Source organism: Limulus polyphemus, unplaced genomic scaffold (assembly GCF_000517525.1).
Source record: "Limulus polyphemus unplaced genomic scaffold, Limulus_polyphemus-2.1.2 Scaffold524, whole genome shotgun sequence".
Taxonomy (NCBI): domain Eukaryota; kingdom Metazoa; phylum Arthropoda; class Merostomata; order Xiphosura; family Limulidae; genus Limulus; species Limulus polyphemus.
This window is the reverse complement of record NW_013666134.1, coordinates 290,242-297,801: the sequence shown is the minus strand read 5'-3', so window position 1 is coordinate 297,801 and position 7,560 is coordinate 290,242. Positions and strand designations below refer to the sequence as shown.

At 34.6% G+C, this 7,560-nt stretch overlaps 1 protein-coding gene across 1 annotated transcript in view; it reads right to left on the bottom strand.

Moving 5' to 3' along the window:
• LOC106458861 (vinexin-like) overlaps positions 1-2,068 on the bottom strand; it is a 73,637-nt gene extending 71,569 nt beyond the window's left edge. The window contains exon 1 of the mRNA XM_022385211.1: positions 1,920-2,068. The gene's annotated coding sequence lies outside the window, so the exon portion shown is untranslated. The remainder of the gene's footprint in view (positions 1-1,919) is intronic.
• Between the last annotated feature and the right edge of the window lie 5,492 nt (positions 2,069-7,560).

The following is a 7,560-nucleotide window of genomic DNA, read 5'->3' as shown; positions in this document are numbered from 1 at the left end:
ATTTTGGTTTATCCTTTGACTATTGCCCCCTGCCCCCAGTAGCACAGCGGTATATCTGCGGACTTACAGCGCTAAAGACCGGATTTCGATACCCGTGGTGGGTAGAGCACAGATAGCCCATTGTGCAGCTTTGTGCTTAACTTAAAACAAACAAACAAACCATTGCCCCAGTGACAGAGCGGTATGTCTGCGGACTTACAGCGCTAAAGACCGGATTTCGATACCCGTGGTGGGCAGAGCACAGATAGCACGCTGTGTAGCGTTGTGCCTAATTCCAAACAAATAAATAAACCTTTGATTATTAGCAGTATTGTGTAGTGAGTGGTTTTGTTTTCAAGAAGAGGTTACTAGTATGAACGTTACATTTTAGTTTATCCTTTGATTATTAGCAGTAATTTAGAGGTACATAATATTCCTGATTTTAAAGCTTTTTTTTTTCGAATTTCCTTAGCATTTTGTTGTTTCATCATTCTCAATTCCCCGATTTCACTAGTACCATAGTTTGTTTGTTTGTCGCAACCTTATCTTATATTTCGTTTAAACTGGCAAATCCCAAACTATCATGTAGATTAATCTAGTCAGTCGCTCATAAGCAGTGGTTAACATTAAGCTAAGTTAGTGCAATGATTTTAAAACTAGTTTCAGGTCGACATAAACTTGGTATAGTTGTTTCAATAACCGATAGCCATATTTGGACTTCTTTCCACATGGCACCTGTCTACATGGTTATAAAGGTGTCGAACCTATTTGGAGGTACAGTCTTCTGGATAATACATATATCGATATGTATGGGTAGTACAGCACATATATGGAATATTTTAATAAACAACTATTATCTGAAGTTTTGTAACAAGTTTTAATGTTATCGTTTTACTTGCGATCGTTGTTCCTCCACAGAAACAGCCTTAGTCAGTGCATGCGCAATATCTAAAAAGAAACGTCATAAGTAAATCAAAAATGGTGGTTATAAATCGTAGGTAATTTACAATGAAATGCGATACGAACAACACGTTTTGTTTGGCGTGGCAGTTTTGGGTTCCACGTGTCTTGTGTCTGTTTTTAAATCTTGATAAGCTTAGTATAATATTCAAATAACACGCTGCTCAGGGACTTCTTGTGTCACGTGGCAGGTGGAGTCAACGTCTGCTTCATTTTGCACTCGGCCCGCTTTCACCACATCCACGTGGAATGCACGTGTCATCATCTTCTCTATACTATTTTCGGGAGTGTTGATGTCTGTTGGGTAAAACTGCTTTCGTCATAACGATTTTGAACACGATTCAGTCTTGCGAAAAGATCATACTTGTATTCACATGATACATCTGAAGTGTTACTTCTGGTTACGTGATTACAGCATGTAATTCCAAAAGTTGGAAACTTCGCATTAAAATGTCTTTAAAATACGGAGATAGACAGCACATAAAGAAAGAACGTTAACTGCTGGTTCGGAGAATTAGACAATGCGTTTAAAACTTAAATAAATAAATTTTATTTCGTTTACAGTTCCTTTCAACTGCAGATTGCACAATCTGGAGCTTATATCAGGATATTAACGAACACGCTGGTCTGCTACAATAGGACTTAGCGTTCCTCGTTCTATTGTTTGTTATGTGCTGTCGTCATATAAAAGAGATGAACATTCACTATTGTTTTTCAATCGTTATAGAACTACATAATAGCTTGATACTACTGGTAACACAAAAAACTCGCGCTGAGGCCTTTTCTGAATTACAGGAATGCTGGTAGTTTAAAAACTAACCTGTTTTTGTTTTTTTCACTGGCGTTTAGAGTAGCTAGACCTAATGTTTCTCCTACTGAATATGATAATCGTACTTTGTTTTTAGAGCAGTGGATTAACCATAACGTTTATGCACCATATAAACCGTTCTGCATTTAAAGAGGTGGTAAAATCTACTCACGTGATACTTCCAATCACGTAAATGCCAAGCGCTCCTGACAAATATTTTCTTACGTAGGTACTGTCATGCTGTCTTCTTTCGTGTGTGATAAGAATCGATATGGTACACGTTCTTCCACACAGTGAGTCACGCAGTGAACTTAGGTTTTGGTTTTGTTATTCAATATACGGCTTCGAAACAGATCACAGACAGCTCGAGAGAAAAATGACAAACGATTATTTAACAAGAAACAAGGTTATGACAAAGTGCGAAAACGGGGTTCTTGCTAATAGTGACCGTCTTGACGCCTTTTGATTCTTTGACGTTGACTACTCACATATATACATTGTAAAGATGTATCTTTTGTATTCGTCCGTACTGGAATTGGGAAAGGGGTGAGTGGATTAGCAGAACGTCGTTCCAGTTTGTTGAAGCAAATATTGACTTGTTAATAAACCATCAGAGTTTACATATTTGTAGAAATACCACAAAGAAGAATGTAGGTTTCTCTAAAATACTACTTTATAATAAGAAGAATATAGTGTGAGAAAGTTTTGCTATAAAGCACCCATAAGTTTCAGGTTAACTGTTTATAAAGGGGTTATAGAACAAGCGATTCTTAACCTTGATTTTGTACGTTCATAAATAGGGAAAGCTTGCTCCGTGAATAGTACTGTTTGGTTGCTTGAATTTGGTGCAAAGCTACACGAGAGCTATCTGCGCTAGCCGTCCCTAATTTAGCAGTGACATTTAGCAGGGAAGGCTGCTAGTCATAAACAACCCACACCAACTCTTGGACTACTATTTTACCAACGAATAGTGGGATTAATCGTCACATTATAACGCCCCCACGGCTGAAAAGGCGAGCATGTTTAAAGCAGTGATTCTGAACAAGGTGCGCACGCCCCACAGGGGGGCAATTTGTAAATGCTACAATAAGAAAATTTTTTCATTTGGGTGTGAAATTTTGGTCAATTTCTGAATTTTACATTATATTATTATAATGCCTTTTCAACACCAAATTTGTTTTTATATTAAGGGGGCATCAAATTTTTTGAGGTGTCGAGGTGGGGCATGGAGCAAAAAAAGTTAAGAACCACTGTTTTAAAGCAAATTCACATAAAAAGGGAAGAGTCATTTATCAACTTTATCTAAAATTGTGTAATAAAACGTCTCTAAAAACTGATACTAAGTCTAGACATAGAAAAGGAGCAGTTAATGCGAAAGAAGGCTAAAAAATGAATTATGAAGCACCAATAAAAATTATCACTAAATATATATATATATATATGCGTGTGTGTGTGTGTATAATTTGTATGTGACCTTTTTGATATGACACAATTACGCAGTTTTCATGGTGTGTAAAAATAACTATTATGCAGCTAAGCCTCTCACCGTGGTCTTGGTGGGAATTAAATGATGTCGAAGATTCTGAAGTTTTGTTTTACGTTTCAGACAATCTCTTAAGGATCATTTATATTAACGTTTTAAAAGCCAAAATCAAATAAAAATGTTTCAACTTGATTTAAAAGAAAAGTAGGGCCTTCATTACCAATGCAGGTACGAATGTTTTCTGGACAACGAACTGCATCGCAATTATTCTTTTGTGTTAAATTAAGAAGCATTTTATTTTTTTAGACAATTATCCGTGCAAAGGAATTAATATGGTAGCCTGTACGGTCGCTTTGTGGTATTAGGTAATCAGAAAAATATGTGGCTTTAAACACGTTATATGTTTAGTAAACATTTGTCTTTCTGATCGAATTACAGTTTAAAATCCAAAACGTTTTATCTTATTTAGGCTATAAAGTCCACCAATTTCCCTGCAGCGTTTATAATTTCATACCATTAGCATCTTGTCACGATCGCATTCTATTTCACCCTTAATTGTCAAGTTGAGTGACGTTTCACTTTAGGTTAATGATTGGTTAAACCATGTTTGTTTTAGGTTAATGATTGGTTAAACCACGTCTGTTTGTGTCAGTGAACGATGCTCCGATTAGAACAGTGATAGGCAGACACTTGTCGATGTCTTTTTCATAACGATATGGTGTTCGCTTAAGGGCAAATAGCCAGACTGACGACTAAGACTTGATCGAAACATCTACATAAGATTTTTCTCATCAGTAATTATTTGTTGACAGAGTTTTGACCTTATGTAGAGTTTTCGATCAAGACTTGGCCTATGAAACCCGTTTTTCTCATCAGTAATTATTTGGTGACAGAGTTTTGACCTTATGTAGAGTTTTCGATCAAGACTTGGCCTATGGAACCCGTTTTTCTCATCAGTAATTATTTGGTGACAGAGTTTTGACGGATTCCATAGGCCAAGACTTGATCAAATCTCTACATAAGATCAAAACTCTGTCAACAAATATTTACTGATGAGAAAAACGGGTTCCGTAAACCAAGACTTTTGATGTGAGGATGAGTCGCTGTTTGTATTTAAGAACAAGCATACAGAAAAAAAAAATCTATTTGAGTTCAATCGATACAGCGCAGATATCTCATTGTGCAGCTTTGCATTGAAAAAATAAAACCAGAGAACGTCTTTACCCCTTTCATAACCGACTTTTCGTGAAATATAGTGAAATCCTGCTTTGTAGAAAATAAGAAACTTATGTTTAAATGATTTCTTGAAGTCTTTTAAGACTAGTTTGGCCAATTCCAATGAGACTCGAAACCCAACTCGACTGGAAAAAAAAAACCTCACCTTATTTTAAAAAACATTATATCGTCTATATAAAAATATAATAAATAATCTGTATTTTTTTCAGCGATCGAACCCTGTACTTTAGCGTTATAATCCCTCAAATTTACCGTTGCGCCATCAGAAGATTAAACAATTTATATATTTCAGTAGTTTAAAAACTGTCATTGTGAATTTTACCATTTATCAGTATTTCTAGTGGATGAAACGGGATAATACCAGATGCCTTGTAAGATTTCCTGAATTTACTTCAATATTTATATCAATCAGACACAAGAATTGTTTGTTTGTTTATCGTTAAGCACATAGCTACACAGTGGGCTATCTGTACTCTACCCACCGTGGTTATCGAAACCCAATTTTTAGCGTTATATGCCCCCAGACTTACCGCTGAGCCACCGGGAAGAGGAGTACGAGAAATCACCGAGAGGTTAACAAAGTTTTAAATAGAAATAACGTATACCAGGGCGAAATGTTCTAAACATAGATGTACAGTAAAACACCCTAAAAATATCCTCAGACAAGAGGAACGACCGATGACATCAGTACGATATAACAGATTATGTCAGCTAGCAATTCTAAGAAAATCAATAAATGTTTTTTTTTGTTTTTTTTTTATATGCAGACTAGGAGGAATCTTCAGACGTATATAGTCTTGTTAAGAATAAATGGTGCTAATACTGGAAACAGGAAACACATATTTTGTTGAGAATATATATATATACAGACAAAACATATGTGCTGTTAAACGACCTTAATGGTCTGAATGTGCAGGTAAAGTCTACAAACTAACAAACATTCCAGGTAAACTATAAAGTATTCAAATACTTTTCGACGCTCTCTGTAAAGGCATTGGCGGGCTGTACGAGTGATTATGATAGCATACTTAGAAACTAATCTGTTGATAATGTGATTCAAACATGAAGAAAGAAGAACTTTTTAAACAAAAATATCAACGAATTAAAATGGTTATAAAATAAAGCCTATTTTGTACCCAGAAAGCGAAATTGAAATGCACTGAGTTTACGTAATTCTTTTTATTGCTGGTTATTTATGAAAAAGTACGAAATAAACTACTCACACAAAATAAAGAACGTCAAACGTAAACATTTGTATCGTTATTTTAACACGTAACTGAAACTGATTGCAGTATCAGAACCTTAACACGAACAGCAGGCAACACACCTAGATGACAGACAATGATTCATGTATCTACTATGTACAAGGAACGTCTATTATCTAGACAACTAAAATGTTATACATACATACCAATCTCTCTTGCATAAAATGTCGGACCTGAAGAAAACGTGGCGTTTTCAATAAGATTCACATACAGACTATTCTGTACTTTCTCGTGAAGCAATGTGCTCAGCACTCATTACCCTTATAAGTTCTGAACCGTTTTCTGAGGTACCTCTCACGTGAATAGAGGGTATAATTACTCAGAGGATCATCCAACATATGCTGTCTGCTCCTCTTGCTCTGAGTTGTAAGAGTTACAGAGACTTCTAAAGATAGTACAACGCCATCTTCAACCAGCTAAGTTTTACAAAAAATCATCTATTGAAAGATTCGTTGTTTAGAAAAAAAATAGTTTTTCACGGCCATGAGTCAAGACGAAAGGCTTATCTAGTAACATGAATTTATACTTTGAAATAATTTAAATAGGCTTAATAAAGACGGCGTTCTAAATGGAGTGCATAAATTTAAATAAGCAATCAAATACGTCTAAATGAAATTTACTTGATTCACTACATCATTATGATATTCACACAAAAACGCATAACAAGCAGTAATACCAAATTATAGAAGTTATTTAAGTAAATTTTTATGAAGCAAAAAGTAACATAAATTTAATGCATAACACAGTCGAACAAAACTAGAATGTCCAGCAGAAGAAACGTATGTACAAAATGAAAAAAAAACTGAAATTTCGAACAAATTCAAAATCTCGGGATATATGACAAAACAAAACACTAGGGTGTAGGTTAAGCAAAACACTAGAATAAACAAAACACTAGGATATAGAGTAAACAAAACACTAGGATATAGAATAAACAAAACACTAGGATATAGAGTAAACAAAACACTAGGATATAGAATAAACAAAATACTAGGATATAAAGTAAACAAAACACTAGGATATAGAATAAACAAAACACTAGGATATAGAGTAAACAAAACACTAGAATATAAAGTAAACAAAACACTAGAGTGTAGGGTAAGCAAAACACTAGAATGTAAAGAAAACAAAACACTATGATATAGAGTAAGCAAAACACTAGGATATAGAATAAACAAAACATTAGGATATAGAGAAAGCAATACACTAGGATATAGAGAAAACAAAACTTTGTGATGTTCAACAGACTCAAATTCTCAATATTGTCAACAGAGCAAAACATCAAATTTATAACAATCCAATCTCAGTGTTATACAACAGATTCAAAAACTATAGGATATTCGAAAGGTAGAAACCCTAAAAAGTCCAACAGAATGAAGAAATGAGATGATTAGCATAAGACGACGAGAAGAAACACTATATTGTCCAACAAATCGAAAAGCGGGATGCCAAGCAAACAAACAGAAACGTCCAGCAAACCAAAACAGTGCTTGAGATGTCCAGCACGACGAAACAACAGAATGCATACTAAAGAAAAATAATAGGTATCAGTCAAAATAATGAGCTTATTTTTCTTAATATTATATATAGTAGTAGTAGTATTTAGTAAATAGGTTGAACAATATGGATGCTGGGCTCAGGATTCTTCTTCAGTAGGTGTCTGTGACTTGTTGGCGATAAATTCAAAAAATATACGAACAGCACGCACTCCACTTGTTTTCAAAATCATATATATATATGTATGTATATTTGAACTAGTTAAACGTATGTACAACAGATTCTTTACACTACAGAGATTATCGACATATCATAAACACTATATATATAGT